Source organism: Nannobrachium achirus (genome assembly GCF_963921795.1).
Source record: "Nannobrachium achirus genome assembly, chromosome: 15".
Taxonomy (NCBI): Eukaryota; Metazoa; Chordata; class Actinopteri; order Myctophiformes; family Myctophidae; genus Nannobrachium; species Nannobrachium achirus.
The window spans coordinates 17,385,258-17,402,138 of record NC_137822.1 but is presented as its reverse complement, the minus strand read 5'-3'; positions in this window follow the sequence as shown (position 1 = coordinate 17,402,138).

Here is a 16,881-nt window from a genome sequence, read left to right as displayed (position 1 = left end):
GCCTACATAAACCCTACAGTATGTTATATGTCAGTGTTTATAGTCATTCATTTAGGAATTAAAGTCAAATAAAATGATGCAAGAAGCTTTAGTCTGACATTTTCAATCACTCAATAAATCAATCCTTGTACAATGGACCTTTTTCCACAGCAGACATTGTGAAATACTAGGGTACACAAAAATAGGTGGCACCAATGACAGGCCTATTTCAGGCTGTGTTCCATGCAGGGCAAACAGTCAAGGTGCTGATGTTATGCATGCTGTAAATACTCTGCTACACTAATGCAATCTTAATAATGTATCATTGGTAACACCTGTGTGAGTAGCCTATTCCCAAGGCTACTAGGCAACTGTAATGTCATGTCAATATGGCATGCTGTGAAAAACTGTCTGTTACATTAATATGTGTGTGGGGGGGGGGAACTATGGGAATAATGGCAACAACACCTGCTGGCATGGTTATGCTGACTGGTCTGTGGAGTTTTGACCAATAATGTAATGTAGGAAAAAGGGACGATATACTAATGTCTTAAGCCAGTGGTTCTCCATGTGGTGTCCGGGGACCCCCATGGGCCCCCAGTTAAAATATGATAAGTTATGGACCCTTTAGCTCTACTCTGCATAGATCTGCATTTCAGAGTTAGATTAACACTGAGGATGCCATAGTGTAGATCAGGGGGGTCCGGGACCCAGAGTTACTACAGGGGTCCTCCAAATCTTTGAGTGATAGAAACCTGTTTTCTCCTTTTTTTATATTAACTACTTAAACCCTATAGTGTCCATATTCCGTATTGACGGTTCAAGTGGTTAAATATCTGAAAACCCACATTAACATGAATCCAAACTACACTGATGATTGTGCTGTCAGTCAACAATTAAACTATATGGAATCTATGAAAAGGTTGTGGGGGTCCCTGCTTCATCACTCTCTTAACTAAGGGGTCCTTAGCCTGAAAACGTTGAAGACCCCTGGTGTAGATAGAATCTATATATTTTTAAAACGGGGGTTCATGGACTTAATGCACATCAAACCAGTGGTGTAAACTAAGTAACTATAAGTAAAAACCAAGTAAAAAATGTTAGTGCTTTTTTTCCCCCCACCACTGCAATTAAAGAATGTTCAGAATCAGTCCTATAGCTTTGTGCACTTCTCCAAGACGACAGAGGTGGGAGCCCTACGCTGGACGCAGCGGAGTGGAGTCGACACAAGACGAACTAGTCTGAAAGAGCTTTAGCCTGGTCCACTTGGGAGAGTCTGCCGTAAGATAGAAAGAGCCGCACATGCAAACACCACAACAGGGGACCGTTGCGTCAAGTTCAAGGCTACAGCCTACATACCCAACTGGATCCTGTCGACGTGTTTTGTGGAGGAAGAGGTAGGTTTGTGTTGCCTTTTAAACAGTAGCGCGCTCTCTCTGTAGTACCTCTCGGAGTGCGCTGCAGTTTTTTTTTTTTAAACCACAGTGTTATTGCTGTTGCGGTGGCGAGCTTCCATCATATTTGCCTGCTTTTGTTAAAACCATAGAAGCTGCAACGGTTTGTTTGTTTGTTTCTCGCGATGGTGTTACTCCCAAACTGGGTGTTTTTAACGCGTGCACTGAGTTTGATGACCCCGAAACAGCAGCTGGGCGCTATCAGCAGCGGGGGACCCCCTATGCTGAGATTGGAGGAAGCTGCTGCTGCTGCTGCTGCTTATCAGCAATTGGCTCAATTATCACCACTCAGTAAAACTTGATGTCACCAGCGATAGGGATCAGAAGAAGCTATTTTCCTCTGCTTTGAGATCAACTCGGGACACATGGGGGTCGAGTAGTAGGCTAAAGACACTGCTTCTTAAACTTTTTCATGTCAAGGACCCCCAATGGACCCACATTTGAAAAGATATAAGCCAGGGACCCCCCATAACAGAAGATTTTTACGACTCTATAGCTGAGATTCTTATGACTCAAACATTTTAAATTCAAGGACCCCAAGTTTGACATGCATTTGCAGACCCCATTTAATGGCATTTATATCTCTGGGACCCCAATTAATTTATATTGTAATCAATTTTCATTTAACTCGGAGAGTGTTAGTCTACAAATGTAACCAAATGTGTACTCTCTCTGAGTTACATAACCATATAAGGGTCCATTTGGTTCCAAACTATCATTTAGCTGGGGACCCCCTTGAACTCCCTCAAAGACTCCTGGGGGTCCCCGGACCCCACTTTGAGAACCAGGGATAAGAGACATATTAGGTATATTGATTGAATGCTTTAATAAGCTGATAGGCTTATCAATAAACTTTAAGCTCTAATAATAGTTATGTTGGGCAGAATTAACCCATTTAGTAGATCATTTGTCTGTTTTCAACAGATAGACTACTACTACTCGATACTCAAAAACAGAGCATGGAAATAGATGCTCAATTGTAGCCAGATGTTATTTAAATGGGTGTGGAAGTTGTGGTTTAATAATGAGTGTTCAATAACATGATTTAGAGAACTACTACTGTATAAAACATACTATACTGTTTGAGTGTGCATATCTGTGTAATGTGCATTTGTCATTTGCCGTGTGTGTGTGTGTGTGTGTGTGTGTGTGTGTGTGTGTGTGTGTGTGTGTGTGTGTGTGCGCGCGCAAGAGAGAAATTAAACATTGTCTTTGTGTTGTATTTCTGTGACTGTGAGGTAGTGAGCATACATACACAACCCATTCTTGCCAAGACATATTGTGGCACGGGGTCAACGGCAACATTTGACTGCCGCTGAACTGTTCTTTTAAAGAATGACACAAAAGCCTCTCTGTGTTCTGCAGTGGATCACAGAGCTCCAGCAGACCACAGCTGATCTCTTTAACATCACTGAGCTCCATACAGTTGCTATAACGTTCATATCGGCAGCTCTCATTGACAAGTGGCCACATATAATACTTCATGTTGGTCTGCGGTAGGGATGGGACGATATGAACATTTCATGTCACGATTAGTGTGACCAAAGAAATTGCAATTTACAATATTATCGTGATAATCAAAATATCCCTAACATCCATTGTCCTGGGGCGGAACATTTGCCAAAAAATAGCAGATCTACAAGCTCACAACGCGTTCGGCTATTTTTTGGCAAAGGATTTGGTAGAGAGTGGGAAAAAAAGGACTATATCAAGTATATTGTCCAGGTCCGTTTGACCAATTATAGAGAATTAACCCAGCTCGGCAAATAAAAGGTGAATTGATCCCAGTGCATGACAGAGGATAATTTCACGATAAATTAAAATTTCCACAATACAATTATTGTGAGTGCTTTTTATCACGATAGACGATAATAGCAATTATCGTCCCATCCCTATTTGACCAGTACTTCTACACAAGTGAAGGAGGGCTGAGTTATGGCTGAGTTATGGCTGAGACCTACTATACTAGCTCACAGCGTGTCGCGGACGCGACACTAGTGAGCTCGTAGGTCTGCTATTTTTGGCGCACAACGCCGTCGTGTGCCGAAGTATGAATCGGGCCTCAGTGTGTGGGCTTAACATTAACCACAGGGAGAGAGATCCAACTACCACCCAGTCCTTGCCCCGACTCTGCCCCTGGCGGGAACACGGGCCGTCATCAGAGACGCAAAGGATGGGGATGGGATGTCAGGCAGGGCTGCGTGCACTCCTGGCAAGCGAGTGTTTCTGTGGCCTACCACAGACTGAAGCATGGAGTGTTTCAGTGTGTTGGGCTCCCTAGCTGGCACTGGTGGATGAGAGTGTGTTTGTGTGATGGTGTGTGTGTGCGTGTGTTAGTGACCATGTGTGCGTGTGCGAACTGTACCCACAGCAAGCTTGGGAGGTCTTGTTATGGTAGCAGAATGAAGGCAGCCATGCCTCTGTGAAAACGGCTGTGATGCTGGGGTCCGGCCAGGATCTACTGCTTGTTGTTGTTGTGCGTATAGCCTTGAGGTAACCAAGATCTGAGGTTGACACGAAACAGCATTCCTTCTTGAATCCTCTGACAACACAACAAAGTACACACTACTGTATATAGTCATACAGTAGATGATCAGACATCATCAGTGATTCTCAACCTTTGTCATTTCAACTTCAAGGACACCAATTTCCTTCTTGACAAGATGTTTTACATGGTCCAATATGGCTTGTCACTTGGTCCAGAAATCAGTCTCTGTACTGCACTAATAAAAACAATTCTCTAGATTATCTACTTGTAATAATGGTGACTGAATTAAGTGTGATCATTTACCTGGGGACCCACTGGAACCACCTCAAAAAAACCCGAGGGTCCCCGGACCCCATGTTGAGAACCATTGAACTAGAGAATTATCTCCTGTCACAGAACCTTATCTAAAGTTCAGACTTCCAAACTTAACAAGTTCACCTACAGTACTGTAGGAAATATATAAATTTACCTGAACAAACAGGGCATTTTGTAACGCTAGTTCCCAAGCCATTTTCCATGTTTTTATTATTTTATCCATGAGAGATTATAGAGCGTTCCTGCACATCACAAATATCCTGAAGACCTGAACTCAAGATTAGGACAGATTGGCCAGGTTTAGATGAATCAGTTCCCAGCTTTTTAAACTGTGCGACTTTGAAGCTTGATTTATACTTTGGCACATGACGGTGTCGTGTGCAGTAAATGGCAGATTTACAAGCTCACAACACGTCACGGACGTGGCGAGTTGTGAGGTTAAAGATCTGTTATTTTTGGCACGTGATGCTGTCATACGACGAAGCATGAACTATACCTGGGCCAGAAGGCACATCTGCATCTTAACACACTGTCACAAGGAGGACACCAGCTGGTCTTGCACACGGAGGCACATTAAGGGGTGATCTGTATGCTCAGGCAAAGACACACACACACAAGCACGCACACACACACATGCAAAAGTACACAAGCAGATATTGGTCCGAGTCTGGGTTTGTCCGCAGGGCTAAACTTAGCAAGCTGCGACCCCTCACCCCTGTTTCCTCCCTTATAATTACAGGAAGTGAGGACAGCCAATCATAGCAGAGAATCTGGGTGCATATTAACGAGCTAAATAGGCCCAGTATTTGTAAGGAGAGGATAAGAAGGGGGGGATGGTGGGGGGGGAGGAGTGGTTTTCCTTAAACTTTGAATGGTGTTTATAAAAGATAGAATGAACTCTGGGCTCACAGGATGGAAGAAAAAAATGTAAAACTAGGTACTAAAGTATGAGTGACATAGGCGTCTATCATCTCACACTGACTGCTGTTCTATTCATTCTGCAGTGCAGTGTCGGCATTAGACTGTCAGACAGAGTAAGTGTTGGAGCCAGAGAGAGACATAGCTTGTCAGAGAGCCAGACCAGGCCTTATAGAGCCCTAGTCAGAGCTCTACCTCCCAGGGGCTTGACAGAGGAGAAGACACTCAAAAAACAGAAGGCAGGGATATCGGTATTCTTTCAATGTCTTTTCCAGTCACAAACACTTTAGACTTCACTTCTTTATGATTCCCTTTTGTTTCCTCTCACTGTGTTTGAAAGGGAGAGTGGGGGTCTATGCACTCGTATACTGTATACATTACACACCTGCACATGCACTCTCAGACAAGCACACATACATTACACATCTGATCTAGGTCTAGGAGCATCCGATAGTAGTGAGGCTGTCCGCATGTATGGCTATTCAATCCATCATTCAATTGCTTCTCTCTGCCAGTGGATATATGTTGTTTCCACACACTGACACTCTGTAGTCCCCATGCACACCCTTGCGCCCCAATGGAATCACCACAGATAGCTTAATTTCCCACCGCTCTACAACAGCGGCGCCATAGATGCTGCTGCTTAGGATGCTGCACTGCAGGACTGTGTTTCTGTCCAGACAGCCTCACCCCTCTTTCCCCCAGGAGAGATAGAGAGGCAGGATGGAGAGATGGAGAGCAGATAGAGGAGATGCATCATTCTGCTGCTCCGATCCCTCATAACCCTTTTGATCAACATTTAGACAAGGCAAAGGAGACTGTCTACTTCTTATGCTGTAAAATGTGATGTGTATAAATGTGTCAGGCAGAATAACAAATGTGTACATGAGTCTCGACTTGAGTAGCTTTATTTATGTAGCTCTTGGAAACCCACCAAATTATTATCATTTCATCATTACACCTGGAAGGTGAGCTTATTGTTATGCAACACGTCTTATGATCTGACACAGTTTTCAATCTTTGGTAATCTTTATTTGACTGAGCCTGTTCACTTTTAACTAGTTACTTTATTAGCAAAAAAAGTTAATCAGTCAGTAATATCCTGATGACCTGGTAATCCAGAGGACTTCCTTTCAGTACTCTGGTTCCCATCAGCCGGAAGATGTTAGAGGAATGTGGCTCATCTTGTTCCACTTTTGATCACCTTGAGGTGATTAAGATCTTGTAAACTTTACTGGATTATCAGACAACACACCACCAATACACTATAAATAATATTGTTGATATCCCTGATGGCTAAGTTATGGATAATCAGACATCAGTGAGTCTCACAGACGCCCAATTTGATGAGATTTTCTATTGGGGGTCTATTGGGACCCCAATCTAAGAATATCTTTATTGTTAGACAGGATTTGGTTTGATATGGTTTTATCATTTGGTAGAGAATGCCAGTAGTCCAGATGACCAGCTCTGGTTCCTATCGGAAGATGCTGGAGCAGTGTGGCTCATCTTGTTCCACTTTTGAGTAATCCTCTCCTTTCCTTTAGGGTCCACTGGCTCACTGATAATTAGCGCTAATCCAGACCCAACCCTCAGACCAAAATACAGACGCCCTTCTTTCTCTCATACGCTCTCGTCTCCAGTGACTGATGAGGGGGAAAAAGCAGGCATGCAGGAATTGCTTCAAGCTGCAAGCTGGTGTTCTCTTTGCCTTGGAGGTCAGCAACCCTGACAGAGGCAACTGACATCCTGTTATTAGGGATGGAAAGAGGGGTACAGAAATGGGGGGCTGTAGGCGGGGCTAAAAGACCCAGTGAATAAAGGTATTCACCTAAATGTCTGTAGGCCTACTGTATGTGGAAAGATTATGGACACATTACTGTACCAATTAAATATCAAAGCTTCAAGATGTCCTGGCATAGGCCTGGTATTTACAGTATTGTTCTGTGTACATTTTGGTCTTGTGACACAAGCAGTTTGTCCTTTATCATATACAGCTCCCTGCCTTTGTTAGAGAACTACTATACTGTACTTATCTCACAACTTCATGTATTAAACCTTTATCCTATAATGTGAAGTGTCTCTGACTACTTAATTACGGACTGATATAGAATTCCTCAATAAGTACAATACCATATTCTACATAATGAGGTGACAACACAAGTTTGAAATTATTCCAAATTCAAGCTTGAATTACATTTTGATGATCTTCTCATGGATGGTCAGACCTAGTTTAAACTGCTTCTAATTCTTTTCTTCCAATTAATGATTTGTTTCCAACAACTTCTGTCTTTTACAGAGAAGGACATCTTGAATACTGGACCATCACAATGACGGAATGCTTTCTGATGTCTTGTCTTTGGATGGTGAGTCAAGTTCACGTGGACTATTTTTATAACTTAAAAAAGTTGCTGAATTCATTTTAAATTAAATTATTTCCAAGAATGTTCCTTACATAATTATGGGCTGTAACACAGAGATGATATTTCCTTGATGGGGGGAAATATACTGTAGTGAAGATAGTTCAGTGATTTTATTCATGTCTTCAGGTCACATAATATCTCAGATAATATTGTGGCGAGTGGACAAACTCACAAGCTAAAAAGCAGTATTGATCAGCATGAGAATGACATAAGTATTCATTGTGCTGGTGTGTATGTATGTGCGCGTGTCAGCATGTGCCTGTGTTGGAGGAAGAGAATGTGTGTTTTAAGGCTTGAATGCTTGTTGGATGGCAATGGGCCTCCAGAGTGGCAGACTAATTGACTAATTGCTGAGCGTATCGATGGCCATGTAAAACAAACCATGCTGATTCTCATGCAGTCCTTTTCTGAACTGGAGTAGCCTATTAGACTAGACACAGACTATATATGTGTGCAATACAGACAGCTGCACTAGAAGTTAAAGAGATCAATATCAGACAGGAGCTAGCAGCTTTTAAATTCTCAAATAATCTGCTGAAGCGGTTATGCAGTAAAGTTGTGGAAATGGAGTCTAGTCTAGTAGAACAACAAATAATGAACAATTCATAATGAATTGTGCAATTCAATGGCATATAATCACAAGTGCTCAATAATTGCGTTATAGCTTAAAGAGAGATTGTAGTAGTTCAGCTTTTCACTGTCGTAGAGGAGATGACGAAAGATAAATAATATATCACAGTATCAGATGATTAGAATTGCAACCGTATCATGGCCGCCCTCACCATTGTGATACTGTTAAAACAACAGGGACTCTCTGATGATTTGAAATCTATATGTGGATAAACATTCCTATATGTGTTGGTTGTTTGAAAGGGAAGAACGTGATATGAGAAATGGGGCAGTCAGAGTATACACCACTAATTGGTGTGGATGTAAGAAAACAGTACTGTTATTCATCATAATATTTGTCTTTATTACCTTAGTGAGTGATGAAAGGGCAGATTCCATTAGTAAGGGCAAGATTAATCCAAACTAAGTTAAATGCATTTGGTGGATGTTGATTCCATGCAGTGTCGGTACAAGTGGTTTAAGTGGGACTCAAACCCTGAATCTTAAGTAACAGTGTTAATACCTTCGTCTTACAAGCTGTAAGAGAAAAAGGAATTACTTAATACCCTCAAGAATCCTATGCATTCACAATATCCCACGATTGCATATGAAGTGGACAGCGCTTAATTGTACTAATACATTGACTTGAAGACTCACTTGCTTGGTGGAACTGTTCCAGTAAACAGAACTTTATTGGCTAAGATATTATTCTGTTGCGCAGACATTGTGTAATTCTGTCAAGGCCTATGATATTCTTCATTATTCTCTTACCTTGATTGCAACAGTACAATGAACCAGTGCGTAATATAATTTAATTTGCATTCCTTTAATATTAAGCAATGAACTTGCCGCCACAAGGTTCATCATCATAAATAATGCTGATGACACACAGCTCAAACATGGACAGTCGGGTACAGTAGAAACTGAGGCCACGGTAAACCTCAGTGCTAATTTGTGACTCGGAGAGAGTGTACAAATGGAACCAAATGAACCCTTATGGGACCACTTGGTTCCATTTGTACACTAATTGTAAAATCAAAGCTGCAATCTGGAATTTTTTGTGTGATCTGTATGGTAGAGTATGTTACTATAATAGAACTTACACAGAACTTACACAACTGTGGTGGTTGGGGATGGTTTCTCAATACACTTCTATTTAGACCCTGAGTTCAGGTAGGAACACTATTGATTAAGAGCTATTACCTGAACGCTATATCTCCCCTACATAAAGCGCAATACATACTGTACTCCTTCCGACATTCGAACTTTCCTTCTGAAAGGGAGCTAATATAACTACAAATTGTCGTCATTCCCAGCTCCGGAAAAAGGCTGTTAGATTAATAAATATGGATGAATAAATCCATAACCAAATAAGACTCAGAGTCAAAGGACTATATCAATAAATTGTCGTATTTAGAGGAGAGCAGACAAGGAGGACAAAACAGTGAGCTACCATCCTAGTGGCAGCTTTCTAATCTCTCTCTCCTAAAATGGAGGTTAAACATACAGTAGATATGAAGTACAATATCACCGTGGGATTCGTTGATTGGTTCACAGATCATAACAAGAATACAGAGACACGTAGGGTCCTGGTAACTTTCCACTAACCAGAACTTACGGTACAACCAAAACATGGTCTCAGGGTAACAATGACCTGTACTGTAAGTTCAGACAGTAATTCACATAATATACCTATATGGTCGTATGAGCCTCATACATGAATCGTACACTTATGTATCATAATTCCTCAGAAACCCGTGCACCGCCAGATGTCCCTACTCTCAGAGTCCGAACTATAGCTCGAAAAGCCTTTCAGAACCGGAAGAGTATATCGTCGTTGTCGGGTGGAAACCTTGTATGTCCAAAAACGTTCGTTTTGCATTTATCATTTTAAAAATGATTTAAACTAGTGAAAACAGCCGATCTACAAGCACACAACGCCTCGCACCGCGAGGCGTTGTGTGCTTGCAGATCGGCTGTTTTCACTACTTTTGTGCAACAGCCTTGTATGATGAAGCAGGGCTTCGCGAAAGAATTTACAAATTTGAAAATTGGAGATACAAGGTTTCCACCTGACAACGACGATATGTTGGCCTTGAGAAGACATTCGAGAAGTCTTGTCTCCGCTGTAGAAAGTTCAACCTTCGTGCAGAGGCCCTGAGTTTGAATCCCCGGATTTCAGCTTAAACACTGCAGATTCTGCAGTGTACCTGTGAATGATAGAAAGGTTCCGATAGGGTAGAGGACAATGGCAGCCTGTATGTGGGACTGGCGTCCCGGGCCGCTATGACAGTGACCCGCTGGAAGGGAAGAGGAGAGAGGGTCAGTGTAGGCTTGGTGAAGTAACTCACACCCGTAAAGAATGTCAAGAATCTGTGTGTTAAAGTTCACACTGTATCTCCATCTGCGCCTGGATCCTGGATCCTGGTAAATAAAAGACAGCTGTGTGTGAGAGCCATTTTTTGTGTGTGTGTGTGTGTGTGTGTGTGTGTGTGTGTGTGTGTGTGTGTGTGTGTGTGTGTGTGTGTGTGTGTGTGTGTGTGTGTGTGTGTGTGTGTGTGTGTGTGTGTGTGTGTGTGTGTGTGTGTGTGTGTGTGTGTGTGTGTGGGAGAGAGAAAAGGTTCAGGTCATTGATTTAAGTTGATTCAAGTTAAATAGAAAGTCTCAGTCAGAACTGATCAACTCTCATTCTCTCTCACTCACACGCACGCACTCACGCACGCGCGTCTGGCAGACAGGTAGCATGCAGGATGTTAGGCTATGATTATATGCTGTAACTCAGTGGGTTTATTAAAACAAGGCAGTTAGATCTATTGTGGGATGGTGGAGACCACCCAGCTGTACAGTGACACCTGTTTCAATGGAAAGTCCAAAGATTCAATCCTCCTCCGTGTTGTTTCAACAGGGCACCCAGCTGTGATATACTATGTTATTCTACTGATACAGTGTTGGCATAAGATTATTACGGTTTGGTTTTATGACCCTGTGTACATTCTTCACCGACACCCTCCCTTCTGCGGCCACATGCATAGACAGCGTTTAGAGAATTTAATGCGCGCAATTCCGTAAATCTGTATCACACAGGATTTTTTTCCCCCCGCCGCACTCAGAATATATCAATGAGACATCTTTTGACTCTCCTTTGAAGCACAAGAGTTCGTCTGAACGCCTTTGTTCTAAACTCCTTTCCAAGTCTCTTTGGTGAATTTGCAAGCGGACCCTCACGCGTGTCCACTAAATGACTCTGACAGTGAGTGCCACTCAAGCTGTGAGCGGAGATGGGGAAACAGATGAAATCCATTTCTCTCTTGCTCGTGTTGTTTTCCTTGCTCAACCCTCTGTCTTTGATGACAGGTTTTTTAAATGTATTTCATATGTGCATTCTTGACACAGACGGACGGGGCGGAGGGTGCTGGGAGTGTTACTGTACTTACAATACCTGTGAGCTGTGGTGAACAAAGTACTTGACCCCAGTACTACTTGAGTCAAAATATAGATACTTCTGGTCAAATATGACTCAACTGCTAGTGAAAGTTGCTCTGTCAAATTTGTTCTTGCTTTAAAAAAGAGGGGAAAATAGTGAAAATCGACAAGCTCAGAAGTGAGCTACTTCCACTACTTTTTAAAAAATGTGGTTATTTCATGATGTATTTTTGCAAGTTTGTATCCCGTGGTTCCGTTCCTAGAAATAGTCGAGTCAAAACGACAATATTTGTAAAGTACGGATACTCAACAAATACACTTAAATACTCAGGTATTATGTACACCATTGCCTGTGAGTGTGTCTGCAAGGAAATGTGCTGCTGACATCAGAGCTTTGCATTTAGATCCCAGGGCTAGTGGAGGAGGAGGAGGTGGACACCCGCTGGAGGTTTGCATAGATCATATCATGGGGGTCCACCACCACCATCACAAGGCCATCTCTTATCCATAGCTGCACTAATCTGCTAATTATAGAGTGACATCCTGGAACAAGCAATGCAGAATGAAGTGAACTTTAGCAAGAACATTTCGAGCGGGTGGTTAAAAAACTAGACCAGGTCAACCTGGTTGTGCCAGACCCCCTGTCTGTCATCATCATTTATGACATCATGCCTTTTGTAGGCATGTCATCATCATGTCATCATCATATATACCCTTTATATAGAAAACCCGGACAGACAGACCGACATTTGCTTATGTAGGCCTACCCATTTCATGGGTCTGGCAAAAAAATAGTTAATTAAAGGTAGGGTAAGTGTTTTTTTATTTGCGACCGAAGGTCGCATATACCCTGAAAAACCGTGTCGCTTGAGTGACCTTCCTTCCTTCCTTCCTTCCTTCCTTCCTTCCTTCCTTCCTTCCTTCCTTCCGTAACCTTCCTTCTGTAACCTTCCTTCTGTACGGGAGTGATGTCAGTGTGATGTCAGCGAGTTGTGACATCACTTCCTGTACGGGGCGGCTACACGAAATGTGGATAACACTATATATGGAGATAGTCCAGTCCATCATGTCATATGGGACTACTGTCATAGACAGTAGCCAAAAGAGAAGGATACACAAGACTAAGAAAGACAAAAAAAGAGAAGAATAAAAAAGAAAAAAAAGGAGGAGGAGGATAAAGATACCAAAAGGAGAGAGAAGAAAGGGTGGATGAGGTACAATGTGTCTCAGAAAAGAAAATGTAACAAGGAGGTGGCAACGGGGTGTCTAGATAAAGTTATTAGGCCTGGATCCGACTTTAAGTCGACACACAGGATTCCAGAAGTGTAGCGCTTATTCGCTCTTGTATCAAACTGGTACTCGAAACGTTCTTAGAATTTAATATATATTTTCTAAAGTAAATATGGGGGCGGCTGTGAAAAAAAGAGAAGAATAAAAATAAAAAAAAGGAGGAGGAGGATAAAGATACCAAAAGGAGAGAGAAGAAAGGGTGGATGAGGTACAATGTGCGGTATCCTCCTTGTCAAGCTCGACGTTGGGCATTTGGACCTATACATGGAGAAATGGAGCGAACCTGTTTGGCCTAAACATGGAGATGTGGTACAGAATATATGGGCATAAAAAGTATGTCATGTGACATCACTTCCTGTACAGACAGTCAGACAGACAGCCATTGACTCTGGCCTAACAATGGCTACTGTCTATGACGGTAGTCCCATATGACATGATGGACTGGACCATCTCCATATATAGTGTTCTCCACATCTCCATGTTTAGGCCCTATCGCTCACACCCTAGGTGGGGTTGGCGATAGGGCCTTTCTGTGTGGAGTTTGCATGTTCTCCCCGTGTCTCCTAGGGTTGATACCCTCACAAAAACATGAACAAACTCCCCCCAGAATGACAACAACTAGAATCGTCAGAGAAACGCTGTGGTTGGCCAGATAGTCAAGAATTGGCGCGACCTCGCCCTTTAGGGCGAGGTCGCATGTCACCCTGAGGTCGCATTCCACCCTCAGGTGTCTTACTAGTGTATATATATATATATATATATATATATACAAAAAGTTTTCTTGACATTTTAAAGCATCTGATAATAATCATTGTTATAGGGTGTTTTTTTAATTAATTTAATTTTAATTAAAGTCAATGGAGAAAATTAATTCACAAATACATTTTTATTTATTCATAAATTAAACTATATAACGTATCTCTTAGCAAAATGCACGCATGCGTGTCCCGATGAATCCAGTCAATTTGATATATTGACCGGCCCAATACAGGAGTTCAGAAAGCTGCACGTCGGAAAGTCAGAACTTTCCGACAAAAAGTTTGTGGTCGGAGACTGTATGGACAGCCCTTTACTCTAGCTTTTAATAATAATGAGGATAACTGGAGCACAAAATTTGATATTGGTGCTGCGTGTTTGGAGTTCTGTTTCAGTCAGGTGCTGTGATGACGTTGACTGAGTCAGTCAGTAGGCCTCTCAGGACATCCAACAATAGCTCCCAGTCAACCAACACTGGCCCAACACTTTATCTGGAAACAGGCTTGGAAAATGTACGTCCAGGCCAGGCTGGTTCCCCTTTCAATAAGCCAATAGGAATATTAATAGTGGAATGACACCACCTTATTTACCATGCTGTTCCCTACCTTCTAAACACGTATTCAGTGAGAGCATGGCTTTAAACACATGTTAATTTGCTTTATCCACCTGGACTACTCTGGACAATGGGATCCAGTGTTTTATAGATACTGTCGTCTGACTGTGTCTACTGTGTACTGTGGATAGACAGACAGACACAAGGACAGACAGAAGGATTGTTGGACGGATGGACAGAAGACAGACAGACAGATAAGACTGACACAGATGGATGCTGTTAATATTTCTCTGGTTTGACTGCCCCTATACAACTCAAGTCAGTCATTATAAGTGCCTCATTGAGTACAGTATGGATGCCAAATCTTTCTGTGATTCAGCTCTCATTCCCTTGCTCATGCTTTGTCTCCTCTGCTTTCATCTGTCATCATTGACTTTTGGCAAGTGTTGAAAGGGAGACGGAAGCGGTCCAGCCACACAGATATTTCGGACAATAACATAACGATGATCGCAATCATTTTCCTAGAACCGAGAACCACCAAGGACGTGGACCATGACATGACTACTGCGGAACTGCCCTCCCCCTCATTCCCGGATTCCCTGTTTTGACCACATGAACCTTAGTGTCCCTATTCTGGGCAAGTCATAATAGGCGATCTTTGGTCGAAAATAAATGACCATTCAGCGATTATAGCAGATCTACAAGCTCGCAACACATTGCAACTCGGCGCATGGCTAGCTTGTATATCAGCTATTTTGAGTGGAATCGATGTGCTGTAGAGGGTAAAAAATCACACCCGTGTGAACTGAGCGGTGGAGTCTGTGCGCGCGTGTGTGTGTGTGTGCGTGCGTGCGTGCGTGCGTGTGAGTGTGAGTGTGCCTTGCCTGTTCTGGCCTGGCCGGAACAACAACGCCCCTCCCTTAACATGTGTGGTCAGAAAAGGTACTACACCACAGGCTTGAGGCTACATACAGACCCACCCACCCACATACATACATACATACATACATACATACATACATACATACATACATACATACATACATACATACATACATACATACATACAAACAAACAAACAAACAAACATACCTACACACACGGCCACGCTATGGAGACGGTGTGACCACCGCTCAAAAAGAAGGTACTTAGACCCCTGGGGACCTCGGTCTACTGGTGTACGTATATAGGGTTTAAGTGGTTAACCCTCCAGATCAGATTTAAAAGCACTAGCGGTAGTCATTAATTCACACTTAAAGGTGAAGAAGACACCTTTAAACCTTATCTTTAGTCAATCCTCTGTCCATTTCTAACAGAGAGGCTTCTCTCCCTGCTCCTGTGTTGTTGCTGGAGTCTGGCCTCTGTGGTAGCTCCGAGAGGAGAGTAGGTAGAGGAGAGGCTGGATCAGGTTACATATGTGACTCATGGGCTGTAGTGTAGGCAAGTGAGAGAAGGACAGAGAGAGAGAAGCTGCTAGCTACCCTGCTACAGACAGAATTGTTATTGCAGGTGTTCTATGGGGCCAACACAGCTGTTAATGACCGTACCTTAGCTACAGACAAGACGTGTGAATGGTATCATATGCTCAGGACTTGGTCATTGCAGGATGTTTTCTGATAATTATATAATACACATAATATATATAATATATATATACTGTATATTTACATACTGAGATTTTGGTTATCTTGCCAAAGGGTCGTTTGACACAGTGCATACAGTATCATCATCTGCAGATCGGCAGCCCAGTTGCAGTCCCAACACATCTGTCTGAGAAGTGTTGAAAATAACTACTCTGGACAAATGTTCCCTCTTTGTGTGCCTCCACTGCCGAAGCGATTTAACGTGTGTGTTTGTATATAGTGTGTGTCCGTGCGTTCGTGCGTGTCTGACGCCTCATTTATAGTACGTTGTAAAGCGGTGTCACGCGCCGAAAATAGCCAATCTGCAAGCCCAGAACGCGTCACCATGTGGCACACTGTCTGTGGGCTCGTATATCGACAGTTTTCGGCGAGCGACACCGTCGTACGACGGTATAAACTTTAGCAGGAGAGAACAGCTGCTCTCTCTCGCTCTCTCTTCCACCTGTGTCCGGTGGCTCAGAGCGGTGCAGCAGAGCTGCAGTACAGTAGTTCTCTTGTGCTTCTCTTACAGATCAAGTGCAATTAATAGACGTCCCAGGCAGCGCTGAGCATGGGAGTCTCAGTAGCAGGAAATTGGAGGATAAACTGCTTTTGTTCACAGGGGCCAACATTTTCATGCCTTTATTGGTTTCTTGATTCCCATTTGAGCTGATATACTGCAAACACACGAGCAGGGGAGAAAAAAAAACGTCTGGCATTGCCATGGGTTTATTGCTCGGACTACTGTTAACTTAACATACACATTACATACATACACATGTTCGGGTTATTGTGGTCATTGGACAACACATCAGCGACACGCAGATCAAAGTGTCCAGCATTGGTCAGGCTCTTTGCCTCCCTCCTATCCCTCTCCCCAAAGAGACACATTGTTGGTCTTCATGGTCAGTATACCCAACATTGTCTGGGTTATTGCTTAATTCTCCAACATGTTCATGTCAAGGACCCTCACATTGATATGAAAATATGTCGAATATACTGTATCTGAAAATATTTTGTGCCAGGGACCCCCATAAGATTTTAGTTGTTA